This window comes from Pongo pygmaeus, chromosome 1, assembly GCF_028885625.2.
Source record: "Pongo pygmaeus isolate AG05252 chromosome 1, NHGRI_mPonPyg2-v2.0_pri, whole genome shotgun sequence".
Taxonomy (NCBI): Eukaryota; Metazoa; Chordata; class Mammalia; order Primates; family Hominidae; genus Pongo; species Pongo pygmaeus.
The window spans coordinates 67865000-67884128 of record NC_072373.2 but is presented as its reverse complement, the minus strand read 5'-3'; the positions used below and the strand labels follow the sequence as shown (position 1 = coordinate 67884128).

The 19129-nt window shown below is 41.3% G+C and overlaps 1 long non-coding RNA gene across 1 annotated transcript in view; it reads right to left on the bottom strand.

Moving 5' to 3' along the window:
* The window catches only part of LOC129044618 (uncharacterized), a 148042-nt gene extending 129251 nt beyond the window's left edge, over window positions 1-18791 (bottom strand). The window contains exons 1-2 of the long non-coding RNA XR_008504719.1: window positions 18736-18791; window positions 16895-17094 (exon numbers count right to left, since the gene is read on the bottom strand). This is a non-coding gene — a long non-coding RNA (uncharacterized LOC129044618). The remainder of the gene's footprint in view (window positions 1-16894; window positions 17095-18735) is intronic.
* Window positions 18792-19129: the final 338 nt, after the last annotated feature.

Sequence of the window (19129 nt, the reverse complement as noted above, 5' to 3'; positions counted from 1 at the left end):
TTTTAATGATAGCCTTTCTAACTGGGGTGAGATGGTATCTCATTCTGGTTTTGATTTGCATTTCTCTAATGACCAGTGATGAGCTTTTTTGCATATGTTTGTTGGCCACATAAATGTCTTCTTTTGAGAACTGTCTGTTCATATTATTCGTCCACTTTTTGATGGGTTTTTTTCTTGTAAATTTAAGTTCCTTGTAGATTCTAGATATTAGCCCTTTGTCAGATGGACAGATTGCAAAAATTTTCTCCTATTCTGTAGGTTGCCTGTTCACTCTGATGACAGTTTTTTTCTTTCTTCTGTGCAGAAGATCTTTAGTTTAATTAGGTCCCATTTGTCAATTTTGGCTTTTGTTGCCATTGCTTTCGGTGTTTTAGTCATGAAGTCTTTGCCCATGCCTATGTCCTGAATGGTATTGCCTAGGTTTTCTTCTAAGGGTTTTTATGGTTTTAAGTTTTACATTTCATTCTTTAATCCACCTTGAGTTAATTTTTTTATAAAGTGTAAGGAAGTGGTCCAGTTTTAGTTTTCTGCATATGGTTAGCCACTTTTCCCAACACCATTTTAAATAGGTAATTGTTTCCCCATTGCTTGTTTTTGTCACGTTTGTCAAAAATCAGATGGTTGTAGATGTGTGGTGTTATTTCTGAGGCTTCTATTCTGTTCCATTGGTGTATATATCTGTATTAGTACCAGTACCATGCTGTTTTGGTTACTGTAGCCTTGCAGTATTGTTTGAAGTCAGGTAGTGTGATGCCTCCAGCTTTGTTCTTTTTGCTTAGGATTGTCTTGGCTATACAGGCTTTTTTTTGGTTCCATATGAAATTTAAAGTAGTTTTTTCTAATTTTGTGAAGAAAGTCAATTGTACCTTGATGGGGATACTATTGAATCTATAAATTACTTTCATAACATTGATTCTTCCTATCCATGAGCATGGAATGTTTTTCCATTTGTTTGTATCCTCTCTTATTTCCTTCAGCAGTGGTTTGTAGTTCTCCTTGAGGAGATCTTTCACATCCCCTGTAAGTTGTATTCCTAGGTATTTGATTCTTTTTGTAGTAATTGTGAATGGGCATTCACTCATGATTTGGCTTTCTATTATTGATATATAGGAATGCTTGTGATGTTTGCATATTGATTTTGTATCCTGAGACTTTACTGAAGTTGCTTATCAGCTTAAGGAGATTTTGGGCTGAGATGATGGGGTTTTCTAAATATACAATCATGTCATCTGCAAACAGAGACAATTTGGCTCCCTCTATTCCTATGTGAATACCCTTTATTTCTTTCTCTTGCCTGATTGCCCTGGACAGAACTTCCGCTACTATGTTGAATAGGGGTGGTGAGAGAGGGCATTCTTGTTTTGTGCCAGTTTTCAAAGGGAATGCTTTCAGCTTTTGCCCATTCAATATGATATTGGCTGTGGGTTTGTCATAAATAGCTTATTATTTTGAGACACGTTCCATCAATACCTAGTTTATTGAGAGTTTTTAGCATGAAAGGGTGTTGAATTTTATTGAAGGCCTTTTTGCATCTATTAAGGTAATCATGTGGTTTTTGTCATTGGTTCTGTTGATGTGATGGATTACGTTTATTGATTTGCATACATTGAACCAGTCTTGCATTCCAGGTGTGAAGCTGACTTGATCATGGTGGATAAGCTTTTTGATGTACTGCTGGATTCAGTTTGACAGTATTTTATTGAAGATTTTCACATCGACATTCATCAGGAATATTGGCCTGAAATTTTCTTTTTTTGTTGCATCTCTGCCAGTTTTTGGTATCAGGATGATGCTGGCCTCATAAAATGAGTTAGGGAGGAGCCCTCTTTTTCTACTGTTTGTAATAGTTTCAAGAGGAATGGTACCAGCTCTTCTTGATACCTTTGGTAGAATTCGGCCATGAATCCGTCTGGTCCTGGGTTTTTTTTTTTTTTTTTTGGTTGGTAGGCTATCAATTACTGCCTCAATTTCAGAACTTGTTATTGGTCTATTCGGGGATTTGACTTCTTCCTGGTCTAGTCTTAGGAGGGTGTATGTGTCCAGGAATTTATCAATTTCTTGTAGATTTTCTAGTTTATTTCTGTAGAGGTGTTTATAGTATTCTGATAGTAGTTTGTATTTCTATGGGATCAGTAGTGTTATACCCTTTATCATTTTTTATTGTGTCTATTTGATTCTTCTCTCTTTTCTTATAAGTCTGGCTAGTGGTGTATCTATTTTGTTAATCTTTTCAAAAAACTTGCTCCTGTATTCATTTATTTTTTGAAGGGTTTTTTGTGTCTCTATCTCCTTCAGTTCTGCTCTTAGTTATTTCTTGCCTTCTTCTAGTTTTTGAATGTGTTTGCTCTTGCTTCTCTAGTTCTTTTAATTGTGAGGTTAGGGTGTCAATTTTAGATCTTTTCTGCTTTCTCCTGTGGGCATTTAGTAGTATAAATTTCCCTCTACACACTGCTTTAGCTGTGTCCCAGAGATTCTCGTACATTGTCTTTTTTCTCATTGGTTTCAAAGAACTTATTTATTTCTGCCTTAATTTCGTTATTTACCCAGTAGTCATTCAGAAGTAGGTTGTTCAGTTTCCACGTAGTTGTGCAATTTTGAGTGAGTTTCTTAATCCTGATTTCTAATTTGATTGCATTGTGGTTGAGAGACTGTTATGATTTCCATTCTTTTGCATTTGCTGAGGAGTGTTTTACTTCCAATTATGTGGTCACTTTTAGAATAAGTGTGATGTGGTGCTGAGAAGAATGTATATTCTGTTGATGTGGAGTGGAGAGTTCTGTAGGTGTCTATTAGGTCTGCTTGGTCTAGAGCTGAGTTCAAGTCCTGAATATCCTTGTTAATTTTCTGTCTCATTGATCTAATATTGACAGAGGGGTGCTAAAGTCTTTCACTATTATTGTGTGGGAGTCTAAGTCTCTTTGTAGGTCTTTAAGAACTTGCTTTATTAATCTGGATGCTCCTGTATTGGGTGCATATATACTTAGGATAGTTAGCTCTTCTCGTTGCATTGATCCCTTTGCCATTATGTAATGGCCTTCTTTGTCTCTTTTGATCTTTGTTGGTTTAAAGTCTGTTTTATCTCAGACTAGGATTGCAACCCCTACTTTTATTGTTTTTTGTTTTTTTGCTTTTCATTTGCTTGGTAAATATTTCTCCATCCCTTTATTTTGAGCCTATGTGTGTCTTTGCATGTGACATGGATCTCCTGAATACAGCACGCCGATGGGTCTTGACTCTATCCAATTTGTCAGTCTGTGTCTTTTAATTGGGGCATTTACCCACTTACATTTAAGGTTAATATTGTTACATGTGAATTTCAGATGCTAGCCAGTTATTTTACCCATTAGTTGATGCAATTTCTTCATAGTATTGATGGTATTTGCAGTTTGGTTTGTTTTTGCCGTGGCTGGTACCGGTTTTTCCTTTCCATATTTAGTGCTTCCTTCAGGTGCTCTTGTAAGGTTGGCCTAGCAGTGAGAAAATCTCTCAGTATTTGCTTGTCTGTAAAGTGTTTACTTCTCCTTCACTTATGAAGCATGGTTTTGTTGGCTATGAAATTCTTTTAAGAATGATTGGGCCCCACTCTCTTCTGGTTTGTACGGTTTCTGCAGAGAGATCTGCTGTTAGTCTGATGGGATTCCCTTTGGGGGTAACCCAGTCTTTCTCTCTGGCTGCACTTGACATTTTTTCTTTCATTTCAACCTTGGTGAATCTGATTATCTTGTGTCTTGGGGTTGCTCTTATATTTGTGGTGTTCCTTTTCATTCTTTTTTCTCTAATCTTGTCTTAATGCTTTATTTCATTAAGTTGATCTCTAAATCTCAGATATCCTTTCTTCCGCTTGATTGATTTGGCTATTGACACTTGTGTATTTTGATCTCTAAGTCTCGGATATCCTTTCTTCCGCTTGATCAATTTGGCTATTGATACTTGTGTATGCTTCATGAAGTTCTTGTGCGGTGTTTTTCAGCTCCATCAGGTCATTTATGTTCTCTAAACTGGTTATTCTAGTTAGCAATTCCTCTTTTTTCAAGGTTCTTAGCTTCCTTGCATTGGGTTAGAACATGCTCCTTTAGCTTGCAGGAGTTTGTTATTACCTACCTCCTGAAGCCTACTTCTGTCAATTTGCCAAACACTCACCGTCCAGTTTTGTTCACTTGCTAGCGAGGAGTTGCAATCCTTTGGAGGAGAAGAGGCATTCTGGTTTTTGGAATTTTCAGCCTTTTTGTGCTGTTTTTTCCTCATTTTCGTGGATTTGTCTACATTTGGTCTTTGATGTTGGTGACCTTCCCATGGAGTTTGTGTGTGGACATCCTTTCTTTTGATGTGATGCTATTCCTTTCTGTTAGTTAGTTTTCCTTCTAACAGGCCCCTTTGCTGCACGTCTGCTGGAGTTTGCTGGAGGTCCACTCCAGACCCTGGTTGTCTGGGTATCACCAACGGAGGCTGCAGAACAGCAAAGATTGCTGCCTCTTCCTTCCTCTGGAAGTTTCATCCCAGAGGGGCACCTGCCAGCCGGAACTCTCCTGTATGAGGTGTCTGTCAACCCTTGCTGGAAGGTATCTCCCAGTCAGGAGGCACAGGGGTCAGGCACCCAGTTGAGGGGGCAGTCTGTCCTTTAGCAGAGCTCAAGCACTGTGCTAGGAGATCTGCTGCTCTCTTCAGAGCTGGCAGGCAGGAACATTTAAGTCTGCTGAAGCTGTACCCACAGCCACCCCTTCCCCCAGGTGCTCTGTCCCAGGGAGATGGGAGTTCTATCTATAAGGCCCTGACGGGGACTGCTGCCTTTCTTTCAGAGATTCCCTACCCAGAGAGGAGGAATCTAGAGAGGCAGTGTGGTTACAGCAGCTTTGCTGAGCTGTGGTGGGCTCTGCCCAGTTGGAACTTCCAAGCGGCTTTGTTTATACTGTGAGGGGAAAACCGCCTACCGAAGCCTCAGTAATGGTGGATGTCCCTCCCTCCACCAAGCTCAAGTATCCCACGTTGACTTCAGACCGCTATACTGGCAGTGAGAATTTCAAGCCAATGGATCTTAGCTTGCTGGCTCCAACGGGGTGGGATCCACTGAGCTAGACCACTTGGCTCCCTGGCTTCAGCCCCCTTTCCAGGGTAGTGAATGGTTTTGTCTCACTGGCATTCCAGGCATCGCTGGGCTCCGTGTCTGCACAAATGGCTGCCCAGTTTTGTGCTTGAAACCCAGAGCCCTTATGGTTTAGGCATCTGAGGGAGTCTCCTGGTCTGTGGGTTGCAAAGACCATGGGAAAAGCATAGTATTTGGGCCAGAATGCACCATTCCTCATGGCACAGTCCCTCACAGCTTTTTTTGGCTAGGGGAGGGAGTTCCCTGACCCTTTGCAGTTCCTGGGTGAGGCAACGCCTCACCCTGCTTCAGCTCACCCTCTGTGGGCTGCACCTACTGTCTAACCAGTCCCAATGAGGTGAACCAGGTACATTAGTTGGAAATGCAGAACCACCTTCTGCACTGATCTTACTGGGAGCTGCAGACTGGAGCTGTTCCTATTTGGCCATCTTGCCAGCCACCTCCTTTCCTGTTATGTTAGTTGGATTTTTTTTTTCTTTCGCGATGTCTCAGTTTTTTATATGTTCTGGATATTAATCTTGTTGGATGAATAGTTTTGAAGTATTTTCTTTCATTCTATAGGTTATCTTTTCACTCTGTTGATTGTTTCTTTTGCTTTATAGCACTATTTAATCTATAAACTCATGTCCCTGCATGATTATATTTCATTTGCATAGTGACTCATTCACTTTTTAGCTACATGACCCTAAGCAAATCATTTACCTTCTATGAGTTTGGAAACAGGGATAATAGTGCCTATCTCTTAAGGCTGTTCGGGAGGTTAAATAAGCATAGCACTTAAAATAATTTCACTGAAAACTACAAGCTTTTGCTGAGATTAAAGTAAAGAATAGCAAATAAATAGAGAAAAATACCATATTCATGGACTGGAATAGTTAACATTGTTAAATTTAAGATGTTAAATTTGCCCCCAGGTGATTGATCCAATCAAATTATCAGAAGGTTTTTATAAAAATTGGTAAGCAGATTATTTACATGGAAATACAAAAGACTTAGAATTGTGAAAAAAAATGTTGAAGAGCAAAGTTCAAGAATCTAGTTTAAAGCTACAGTACTATAAATATTATGTGGTATCAGTGAAAGAAATAGAACAATGAAACATAGGAATACTTCTACATAAATACCATCACACAATTTGTTACAAAGATGTCATTATAAGTCACTGGGGAAGGATGTCCTTCTTAATAAATGTCGATTGGATGTTGATATAGGAAAAATGAAACTGACCATCCTATCTTGCACCATAAAAATTCAGAGAGACTATAGACCAAATACAAAACATAAAATGATAAAATTTCTAGAAGAAAGAATAGGAAAACATCTTCAGAAACCTTGCCAGAAGCAAATATTTTTAGACAGGACATAAAGATCAATAATCATAAAAGAAAGGATATATTAATTTTGGCTTCTTTAAAATTAAGAACTATGGGCCAGGCATGGCGGCTCACACCTGTAATACCAGCACTTTGGGAGCCTGAGTTGGGAGGATCATTTTAGGACAGGAATTGAAGACCAGCCTGGGTAACATAGAGAGACCTTGTCTCTACAATAAAAAAACTTGCCAGGCATGGTGGTGCATATCTGTAGTTCCAGCCACTCAGGAATCTGAGGCAGAAGTTTAAGGTTACAGTGAGTTATGATTGTACCATTGCACTCCATCCTGTGCGATACAGTGAGACACTGTTAACTAAATAAATATTAAGACCTATCAACAGAGTGAAAAGTCAAGACACAGAGGGAAAAGATATGGGCAAAACATATACTTCACAATGGACTACCACCTGTAATGTATAAAAACTCTAATAAACCAATAAATAATACAAACAACAAAATTTAAAAGGCAAAAGACCTGAACTTCAAATAGAGGCTATTCAACTGGCCAATACACATATAAACAGTTACTTATCATTATTAGTCAGAGAAATTCATATTAAAGCCATGACAAAACATTTTTAATAGAATGACTAAAATTAAAGACTAGCAATACCAAGTGTTCGTGAAAATACAAAGCAACTGAAACTCAAATTATTATTGCTGGTGGGGGTGAAAATTGGTATAGCCTGGTTGGAAAACCATTTGGCAGTTGATATTAAAGTTAAACATACATAATTCCTAGATCTAGCACCTTCCAACCATCCCAGTTATATACTCAAAAGAAATAAAAGGATTTCCACCAAAATATTTCTACAAGAATTTTCAAAGCAGCTTTATGCATAATAGCAAAACCTGGAAACAATCCAAGTGTTCATCAATAAGAGATTTGATATAGTATAGTCATATAATAAAACATTACACAGGAGTAAACAAAACTAATGACTGTTACATGCAACATGGATGAGTCTCACAAACATGTATGAAAAGAGCCAGGAAAAAAATGAATGCATCTTGTATGAATTCCATTTATATAAAAGTCAAGAATATGCATAACTAATCATATTAGTCCATAGCTAATAAAGACATACCCAAGACTGAGTAATTTATAAAAGAAAGAGGTTTAATTGACTCAGTTCCATATGGCTGAAGAGGCCTCAGGAAACTTACAATCATGGCAAAAGGCACCACTTCACAGGATGACAGGAGAGAAAATGAGTGCCCAGCGAAGAAGGAAGCCCTTTATAAAATCATCAGATTTCATGAGAACTCACTATCATGAGAACACGATGGTGGAAACCACCATCATGATTATCTCACCTGGTCCCTTCCATGACACATGGGGATTATGGGAACCACAATTCAGGATGAGATTTGAGTGGGAACACAGCCAAACCATATCATTCTACCCTTGGCCCTTCCAGAATCTCATGTCCTCCCAATTCAAAACACAATCACGCTCTTCCAACAGTCCTCCAAAGTCTTAACTCATTCCAGTATTAACTCAAAAGTCCAAGTCCAAAGCCTAATCTGAGACAAGGCAAGTCCCTCTGCATATGAGCCTGTAAAATTAAAAGCAAATTAGTTATTTCCTAGATACAATGGGGTACAGGCACTGGGTAAATACACCCATTTCAAATGGGAGAAATTGGCCAAAACAAAGGGGCTACAGGCTCCATGCAAGTCTGAAATCCAATAGGTCAGTTATTAAACCTTTGGAAATTTAGTTCCAAAATGATCTCCTCTGACTTCATGTCTCACATCCAGGTCACACTGATACAACAGTGGGGCTCCCATAGCCTTTGGCAGCTCTGCTTCTGTGGCTTTTGCAGGGTCTAGTTTCCCTCCTGGGTACTTTCACGGGCTGGTGTTGAGTGTCTGAAGCTTTTCTAGGCACACAGTGCAAGCTGTTGGTGAATCTTGTGAATCTACCATTTTGGGATCTAGAGGACAAAGCCCTCTTCTCACAGCTCTACTAGGCAGTGCTCCAGTTAGGACTCTGTGTGGGAGCTCCAACTCCACATTCCCTTCTGCACTGCCCTAACAGAGGTTCTCCATGAGGGCTCCATCCCTGCAGCACACCTCTGCCTGGACATCCAGGCATTTCCATACATCCTCTGAAATTTAGGCAGAGGTTCCCAAACTTCATTTCTCGTCTTCTGTGCACCTGCGGGACCAACACCACGTGGATGCTGCCAAGGCTTGGGGCTTGCATCCTCTGAAGCAATGACTCAAGCTGAACCTTGGCTCCTTTTTAGCCACAGCTGGAGCTGAAACAGCTGGGATGCAGGGCAACATGTCCCTCAATTGCATAGAGCAGGAGGGAAACCATTTGGCCCAGCCCAGGAAATCATTTTTTTCCCTCATAGGCCTCTGGGTCTATGATGGGAGTGGCTGCCATGAAGGTCTCTGATGTGCCCTGGAGACATTTTCACCACCATCTTGGTGATTAACATTCAGCTCCTTGTTACTTATGCAAATTTCTGCAGCAGGCTTGAATTCCTCCCCAGAAAATGGGTTTTTCTTTTTTACTGCATCATCAGGCTGCAAAGTTTCCAAACTTTTATGCTCTGCTTCCTTTTGAATGCTTTGCCACTTATAAATTTCTTTCACCAGATACTCTAAATCATCTCTCTCAACTTCAAAGTTCTACAGATCTCTAGGGCAGAGGCAAAATGCCACCACATCTCTTTGCTAAAGCATAACAAGAGTCACCTTTGCTCCACTTCCCAACAAGTTCCTCACCTCCATCTGAAACCATCTCAGCCTGGACTTCATTGTCCATATCATTATCAGCATTTTGGTCAAAGCCATTCAACAAGTCTCTAGGAAGTTTCAAACTTCCCTACATCTTCCTGTCTTCTGAGCCCTCCAAGTCTCTAGGAAGTTTCAAACTGTCCCACATTTTCCTGTCTTCTTCTGAACTATCCAAATTATTCCAACCTCCACCTTTTACCCAGTTCCAAAGTCACTTTCACATTTTTGAGTATCTTTACAGCAGCACCCCACTACCCAGTACCAATTTGCTATATTAGTCTGTTCTCATGCTGCTAATAAAGACATAACCAAGACTTCGTAATTTATAAAGGAAAGAGATTAAATTGACTCACAGTTCCATATGTCTGGAGAGGCCTCAGGAAACTTACAATCATGGCAGAAGACACCTCTTCACAGGGTGGCAGGTGAGAGAATGAGTGCCTAGCAAAGGAGGAAGCCCCTTATAAAACCATCAGATCTCATGAGAACTCACTATCACAAGGACAGGATGAGGGAAACTGTCCCCCATGAATCAATTATCTCTACCTGGTCCCTCCCACAACACGTGAGGATTATGGGAACAATTCAAGATGAGATTTGAGTGAGGATACAGCCAAACTCTATCACTAATCTATTGTGATGGAAGCCAAATATCAATTACCTTTGGAGGCTTTGAATTGGGAGAAGGCATGAAGGCCTCTTCTGGAGTGCTTGTCATCTATATCTTTATCTGGGTAGTGGTTTTACAAGTGTATAAATATACAAAAACTCACTAAGCTTTACCCTTAAGATTTGTGCACTTTATTGCAAATATATACACTTACATATATATATATGTATGTATGTATGTATAAATATATACACATTCACTTTTAACATCATCTGGTACATAGTGAGCACTCAATAGGTGTTAACCGTTTTCATAATTAAAACCCCACAGAGGAAATAGAACAAGTAATGTCTCATTTCGCAGATGGAAATGAAGCTTGACTATATTCAAGTCCTCATCTAAGCTTGCAGAACTGACAAGTGGAGGAGCTGGGGTTTGAGCCTTGACTCTGATGCTGGGTCTAGGGTAGGCAGTGCTACCTGCTTTGTCTTGGTGTGCTCTCTCACACGCGTGCGTTCTCTCTCTCTCTCTCTCTCTCTCTCTCTATATATATATATAATATAATATATATGTTTTATGTTACTTTTAATTGACAAATAATTGTTTATATTTAATGAGGTACAATGTGATGTCTTGATACATGTATATACTGTGGAATGATCAAATCAGACTAGCATATCCATCACATCAAATATTTATCACCTCTTTCTGGTGAGATCATTTAAAATCCTATCTTTCAGCTATTTTGAAATGTACATTATCTATGATCACTATGCTGTATAATAGAACACCTGAACTTATTACTTCTAACTGAAAATTTGTACCCATTGACCAACATCCTGTTTCCCCACCTATTGACCCTTCTCCCAGCCTTTGATAAACACCATCCACTCTTTACTTCTATGAGCTCGATTTTTTAAAATTCCACATATAAGTGAGGTCATACAATATTCGTCTCTCTGTGCCTGGCTTATTTTACTTAACATACTGTCTCCTAAGTTCATGCATGTTGTTGCAAATAACAGAATTTTCTGCTTAAGATTGAACAATATTCCATTGTGCACATATACCGTATTTTGTTAATCAATTTATCCATTAATGGACACTTAGGTTGATTCCATATCTTGGCTGTCATGAACAATGTTGCAATGACATTGGAGTACAGACATCTCTTTGGCATACTGATTTCAATTCCTTTGGGTATATATCCAGTAGTAGGATTGCTCAATCACATGTTTATTATTCATTTTTGGAGGAGTTGCTATACTGTCTTCCAAAATAGCTGCACTAATTTGCAATACCACCAACAGTGCATAAGAAGTCCCCTTTCTCCACATCCTCACCAACATTTATTTTTCACCTTTTCAATAACAGCCAATCTAAATGGTGTGAGGTGACATTTCATTGTGGTTTGAATTTGGATTTCTCTGGTGATTAGAAATGTTGAACATTTTTTTTACATATCTCTTGGCCATTTATATATTCTTCTGAGAAATGTCTTCATTTTGAGAAACGTCTATTTGACATTTCTTTGCCCATTTTAATAGTTTTTGTTTTGAGTAGCTTGAGCTCCTTGTATATTTTGGATATTAGCCCCTTATCCCTGTTGGTGCTCTTTCAAGGGTGACTTCAGTTTCCCCTGACTGCTCCTCAGCTATCAGGGCGTGCTTTCTACTTTTCCGCATGGGGTTGGGAGGCTTCTCAGGTCTTTGGCTGATTAGGGGAAGCAGGCAGGCAGACAGAACACACACAGGATGCCTCACTAAAGGTGTATTTACAGCTACACACCAAGTGCTTAGAACCATGCATTATTCTAATTACTCACAATTACTCACTTGGTATATTATAAGCCCGGAACACAGGGATTGAGAAATAATGGGGTTTTTACACAGTCAATGTAAAAGATGCCCCTACTTCCTGTGTTCTGAGCCCTGCACATGGCTGTGTTCCAGGCAGAGGACAGAAAAAAACAAAGGGGAAAAATTCACTCCACACTAAGACCTCTTCAGGGTTCTTTTACTATGATTCCATTTCCAATTTCTTGAAGTACAAATATGGCTGCTATATTAGGTACAATCTGAGTAAAGCAAATCTTCTCAGTAGTCATAGGTGCTATGGTTTGCCTGATTAGCTCTCAGCAATCATACATCCCTGAGGCCACCCTGCTCTCATCCTCATAACTAAGTCATGACCACCTGAGTCATGACTGGAAGGGACAATCTGTCATTCATCAAATCCTTTTGGGGGGAAGTCTGTCCTATGCTGCTATCAGATGTGATTGAAAATTTTGGCTGGGTGTGGTGGCTTACACCTGCAATCCCAGCACTCTGGAAGGCTGAGGCAGGTGGATCACTAGAGGTCAGAGTTCGAGACCAGACTGGCCAACACGGTGAAACTTCGTTTCTACTAAAAATACAAAAATTAGCTGGGCATGGTGGTGCACGCCTGTAATCCCAGCTACTCAGGAGGTTGAGGCAGGAGAATTGCTTGAACTCGGGAGGCGGAGGTTGCAGTGAATGAAGATCACGCCACTGCACTCCAGCCTGGACAACAGAGTGAGTGAGACTCTGTCTCAGAAAAAAGAAAAAAAAAGAAGTTTGATCATTTGTTTGTTCATCAGACCGTGTGATGGATACTGTTCTGGATCTGGGGATGTATCCATAAACAAAAGAGATGAAAATTCTTGCTTTCATTGGAGAAGATGAAGCATAAGAGAAATAACTGTTATGGTAGGTTTAAAGGTGGCATGTGTCACAGCAGAAGTAGAGCAGGGTATGGAGGATGGAACGTGCTGGCTGGGGAAGGGGCATTGGTGAATGAGCCCCCTGAGAGGGTGATGTTTTGGCAGAGGCTTGGAGGAGGTGAGGGAATGAACTTTTCTCGGGGAAGAGGCCTCTGGAGGGAAAAAAGAACAGCCAGTGCAAAGGTCCTGAAGCAGGAATATGGTTGCTTTTCTTAAGAAGCACCAAGGCTGGGGCAGTTGAGTGAAGAGGAGCTCACTAGAAGCTGAGGTCATGTGAAAATATTTTTTTTTTTTTTGAGACGGAGTCTTGCTCTGTCCCCCAGGCTGGAGTGCAGTGGCGAGATCTAGGCTCACTGCAAGCTCCGCCTCCTAGGTTCACGCCATTCTCCTGCCTCAGTCTCCCGAGTAGCCGGGACTACAGACGCCCGCCACCACGCCCAGCTAAGTTTTTTGTATTTTTTAGTAGAGACGGGTGCTCCAGGATGGTCTCAATCTCCTGACCTCGTGATCCTCCCGCCTCGGCCTCCCAAAGTGCTGGGATTACAGGCGTGAGCCACCGAGCCCGGCCTGTGAAGGTATTTTTAAAATGCTGAAGGAAGGGGCCTTCTGAGAGCTCTCTATTATTTTCTGCTCTGAACCCAGTGATTAAAAGGTGTTTGGGAGGAAGAGGAACTAGGGCAGGTGGCTGGATGGATTTTGTACCCCTGTGGTGTGCCATTGTCTAGGAACAAAGCACCCCATGCTGGGAATGACTGGAGCTCAGGACTAAGGAATTATATATATATATTTTTAAAGAATCCAATTCCCCTCCACCGTCCTAAGATCCCTGCATCTTGGGGGACCAGTGCAAGTTGGTCAAGTTTCTGTTCTTACTTAGCTTCAGCCAGAATACATTCTGACTCTCACCCTCCCCCTTCCTTCCCTCCCAGAATCAGGCAGAGAAGGTACAGAATTTATTTTTGTGCTTTTGTGGCAAGGCTATTTTTATCTTTATAAATTATTTCCCATTTTAAAAAATATCTCATTTAATGAGCTGTATTTCTAAGTGACAAGGGTTATACATATTTCAAAAGGCACCCTCAGGGGCCATCTGAGAGCCTCGCCTGGCAGGAATGTTTCCAAGTCCTCCTTGTTCCCTTTCTGGGTGCAGCCTCAGGTGGTCACTGGGCCCCAGGACACTATGAGGATGGAGGATGCAAACCTGAGGAGGTGGGGGTAAAACAGACTCTGCCTCCCAGTCTCCCTCCAAGGTTGTCTTTGTCAACTAATAACTTTGTTATAGTTGGGGTCAAATTTCCATGGAGACTAACCAAACAGGGCAATAAAATGCCTCCTCTATTCAGTCCTCAGTAACAATTTTTACTGTAAACTGCTGTGTGTAGATCATCACTAGAAATTGAAAAAGAAGTCCCAGGTCCCCCCATCCAGAGTAAACATCATGGTACCTACATCTTCATCATAGATACTTCCAATTATGGGTTGAAAACATTTTGACACATGAGCAAACCTCTGGATTTACATAGAAGACGGTCTTAAATTAATAAGAAACCCAGGAAAATCTAGAAATGGCTTTCTGACATAGGAAAAAAGAAACAGAAAAGGACCTATGAATAAATAAAAATAAAAACAGTAACACTGGCAGCAATGGCTAAATATAAGAGCTAGCAATTATAACACTTTATGTGCTCGAAACTGAGCTATAGGCCCTATCTTTATTACTCATTTAACCTTGAAAAACCTCTATGAAGCTGCTATTATCCCCATTTTTCAGAAAAAAAAAAGGAATTTTAAAGAGGTAACAAGTCCAATTCCAAATAGCTTGTGTCAGAAAAGGTCTGTCTGCTCTAAGTTTTTGAAGAAAAGAAAAACAGAGGGTAAAGAAATGGGAAGGACATTGGGAGAAGCAGAGAGAAACTTAGAGGTAAGAATAAAAGAAGCAATTTCTGTTTGGATGATAAAAGAAAAATTAAAATATTTGAGCTTGTAAAACAAATGTCATATCAAGAACTTCCATAAAGTTATGTTTTTAGATAGAAATGTTCTTTCTTAACTGGTTGACAGGTGTTATATTTGTCCATAGTCTTTTGAAACATTAGAAAGATGAGTCATAAGATGATAAAAGGTAAAAAATTATCCTGGGGTGTCAGCTACTGATCTGGTGGTAAAGATTAATTACTCTGAAAGCCAGGTGCTAGTTGTTATCACACTTTCAGAATAGAGTGAGGTTCTGGTGGCCTGACAGCTCATGAGAGCTTGTTAGGCCCACTCAACTCCTGGAGTGGTGAGTCTAACTGACTGCTAGGTTTCCCTCACAACCCTAAGGTGTTATAATTTCCTCCCTTTGGTCAGGTCACACTATCTCATCTATCTACTTATTCTATCTATTCTATCATTTATCTTCATCTCTGTAAATGGCTCCCAAATCGAATTGCAACTCAGAATTGCACATTTGTGAAGCTTTGAAAACTAAAATCAGGTTAAAAAAAACCTAAAATATGTAATACTCTAATATTTAATGTATATAATGCTAATACAGTATAATAAAACTAATCCCTCAAAACAGTTTTTTGTTTGTTTTGTTTTGTTTTGTTTTTTAAGACAGAATTTCACTCTTTCGCCCATGCTGGAGCACAGTGGTGCAATCTTGGCTCACTGCAACCTCTACCTCCTGGGTTCAAGTGATTCTCATATCTTGGCCTCCTGAGAAGCTGGAATTACAAGCATACACCACCAGGCCCAGCTAACTTTTGTATTTTTAGTAGAGACGGGGTTTCACCATGTTGGCAAGGCTGTTCTCGAACTCCTGACCTCAAGCGATCCACCCGCCTCGGCCTCCCAAACTGCTGGGATTATAGGCGTGAACCACTACACTCAGCCAACAAGTTTTAACTCTTATCAGTTTGCCCCATTCCAAGTTTGCAAGAAGTCCAGGCAGGAAGCGAAAATGGCAGCTTCTGGGGCTACTTTGTTAGAGTTAGTCATAGGTTGGCAACTCTTTTCCAAAGGAGGGCATTGTAACTCTTGAGCACAAGAACATGCAATTGATCTTTGTAACCATCAAGGCACCTAGTTCTGTGCCTGTCACATGGAGGTGTTCTGCATTGGCTTGTAGGATAGATGGGTGCGCTGAGATGAGACAAACAAGAGGAGAGGTTGAATATCTCCCAGCTCTGCCACCTACTAGCTATGTAAATTAGGTAATTTACTTAACCTCTTTAAGTCATAATTCTGTATCTTCCAAATGCAGAACTCATACCCATCTCATATTTTTTGTTATGAGAAGCCAATAAAATCATCTCTATAAAGCACACAGCACAACACCTGGTGTTTTTAACTTGCTTAATAGCTTTGACCTAAAGGAGGATAGGGATAAATGTTTAAGATAGAAAGAACAGAAATTCAGGGGGCTCATGGTAGATGACAATGTAGGAAACGAGGTATTTTATTCAAATTGAGACTTAGAAAATCTGTCAGAATTCTAGAGGAGAGTCAGTAAGAATACAATAGATGGCGCCAGGTGCAGTGGCTCACACCTGTAATCCCAGTACTTTGGGAAGCCGAGGCAGGTGGATCACCTGAGGTCAGGAGTTCTAGACCAGCCTGGCCAACATGGTGAAACCCAGTCTCAATTGAAAATGCAAAAATTAGCCAGGCGTGGTGGCAGGTGCCTGTAATCCCAGCTACTTGGGGATGAGGCAGGAGAATCACTTGAATCTGGGAGGAGGAGGTTGTAGTGAGCCGAGATCCTGCCATTGCACTCCAGCCTGGGGGACAAGAGTGAGACTTCATCTCAAAAATAAATAAATAAATAAAATAATAATAGTAATAATACAACAGATGGTACCTGGTTGGGAAACTAGGATCTGATTCTGAGTCAGAAGTTTTGGGAAAACACTTATTTGTTCCAAAAAGTATGTAAACAAGTAAAGCCACAATCTTAGCTCAAGACCAAGGAGTAAAGCTCCTTTTCTCACATGACAGCTGAAAATAAGCCCTATATCTTTAGAGAAATTGCCCCTAAATTAGTGCGCCCTTGTTTTTAGACTTTGACGCAGCAAACATTTATTAAATATTTGCTATCTTCTAGGCATTGTATCATCATAAAGTTCTTTGACTATCACTAAGAAGCCCCACAGTTGCCAGTTTGATGTGCAAGGAGCTTGTCAATTGTAACTCCTGACCTCACAACAAGAAATAAACTGAAAACCAGTAATTCTTCTTATATCCATCAGAGAATTAAGGTCACAAAGCCAACTATTAAATACATCCTCAAAATTGGAGAGGCAGATGAATATAGAGAACTGCAGCTTACCTGGAGCAGAAGTTGCTGCTAGAGACAGGTAGGAGTATTTAAGGAAAATTGACTAATTGCTGGAGACTTAATGTAAATCAGCTTGAGAGATAAAACTTCGGGTGCCTCACTTTAGGGTGGATCTCCACACTTTCATGAATTTTACCTTCAGGAATTTCACCAGATTCTTGGGGTGAAGATTGAGGAAACCCTGCCCCAACCTGAAACATAAAAAAAAGCCCCCAACATAAAAAATAAATTGTATGCAACATAAAAGAAAGCAAAAGCACACACACTTATGGGGAAGCCTGAGACCAGGTAGGTAGAACCCAGTGTTAGCCAGAGGTGGCCACAGAGTTGACTCTTTCAAAATCAACTCACAATTGTTTGGGTTATCTAACTGGTAATGCTGGGGATTTCAGGGGGCTATTATGGTTGAGAACTGGTAAAGTAGGTCAAGGTCACAAGAAATTATGGTGAACACATCATAGACAGTGAGAAGGGAAATAAGTGAGTTTGGGAGTAGGTGGGATGGGATGGTGGAATTAGGGAGATCAAAGAACTGAGTTCACAAGATGGCCAACTAGAAGCAGCAGCGATCAGAGGCTCCCACTGAAAAGAATGATTAGGCTGGGCACGGTGGCTCACTCCTGTAATCCCAGCATTTTGGGAGGCTGAGGCAGGCAGATCACTTGAGGTCAGGAGTTCGAGACCAGCCTGGCCAACATGGTGAAACCCAGTCTCCACCAAAAATACAAAAAACCAACCAGGCATGGTGGCAGCTGCCTGTAATCCCAGCTACTTGGGAGGCTGAGGCAGGAGAACTGCTTGAACCCAGGAGTCAGAGATAGCAGTGAGCCAAGATCATACCATTGCATTCCAGCCTGGGTGACAAGAGCAAAACTCCATCTCAAAAAAAAAAAAAAAAAAAAAGAAAGAAAAAGAGAGAAGAAAAGAACCATTATACTATGTGAATCCTGCACTGGCAATCAAGGTATCCAGCTTCTCTCATTAGAACTGACTGGATGGCTGGTGTGATACACAAAGAGGAAGGAAGGGCAGTGTGGTGCAGTGGCCCACCTGAGAGCCACAGGAGGCAGGCGAGTCCCCATCCCCCAGTCAAAGGAGGCGGTAAGGGAGGTGGTGAGTGAGCGTGCTACCCAGCAAGGGAAACCATACTTTTTCCATGGAACTGTGCAACCCACGGATCAGAAGATCCCACTTGCAAACCCACCCGACCAGGGCCTAGGGTCCCAATCCCAGACCTGCACAGATTCTCAACAGCCACTCAGCTAGAATCTGCTTAAGGTTGGCGAGTTCCTGGGGAAAGGGGCAACCAGCACCAAAGCTGCTGCTGCCTATCTAAGCCATTTGAGCTCCTTAGGAGAGGGACAGCAACCAGCATTGGGACTCATAACTGCCTAATATGCTAAGCTTCCTGGGCTCCATCTCTGTAGCTCCAGGCCATGCTTTTCCCCTGCTGGAGCCAGGAAGGCTGGACGGCTTGATCCCAAAAAGTGTCCTCCACAGCCCAACACACCAGATATGGGAAACTGCAGCCAGAGCGCCTCTTCAGGCCTGACCCTGACCCATCCTTCCTCACTGGGTGGGGCCTCCCTGCAGGAACTCTAACAACTCCAGCCAGAGTCTCAGGGACAGAACCCCAATCTCCCTGGGCCTGAGCCCCTAGGGGGAGTGGTGGCTGCAGTCTCTGCAGACTAGCAGACTTAGCCTTTCCTCCTGGTGTGTTTGAGGAATCCAGGCAGCACAGACAAGTGGGTTTCCCCCCAGCAAAACACACTCCCTCCACCAAGGACAGTCCAAGTGCTTGTTAAACTGGTCCTGTTTCCCATGCCACCCACCTGGGTGAGACCCTCCAACAGGGGTTGTCAGACGCCCTACACAGGAGCGATCCTACTGGCATCAGGTTGGTGCCTCTTGAGGTCAGAGATCCCAGAAGAAGGAACAGGCACCCATCTTTGCTGTTCTCCAGCCTCCTTGAGTGACATCTCCAGGTGCAGGAGGTAACCAGATGAACAGGGCCTGAAGTGAACCCCCAGCAAATTGCAGCAACCCTACAGAAAAGGGACCTGACTGTTGAAAGAAAAACAAACAGAAAGCAACAACACCATCAACAACAAAAAAAGTCCCCACAAAACCCCATCCAAGGGTCAGCAGCCTCAAAGATCAAAAATTGACAGACTCATGAAGAATCAATGAAAAAATGCTGAAAACCCAAAAGGCCAGAGTGCCTTT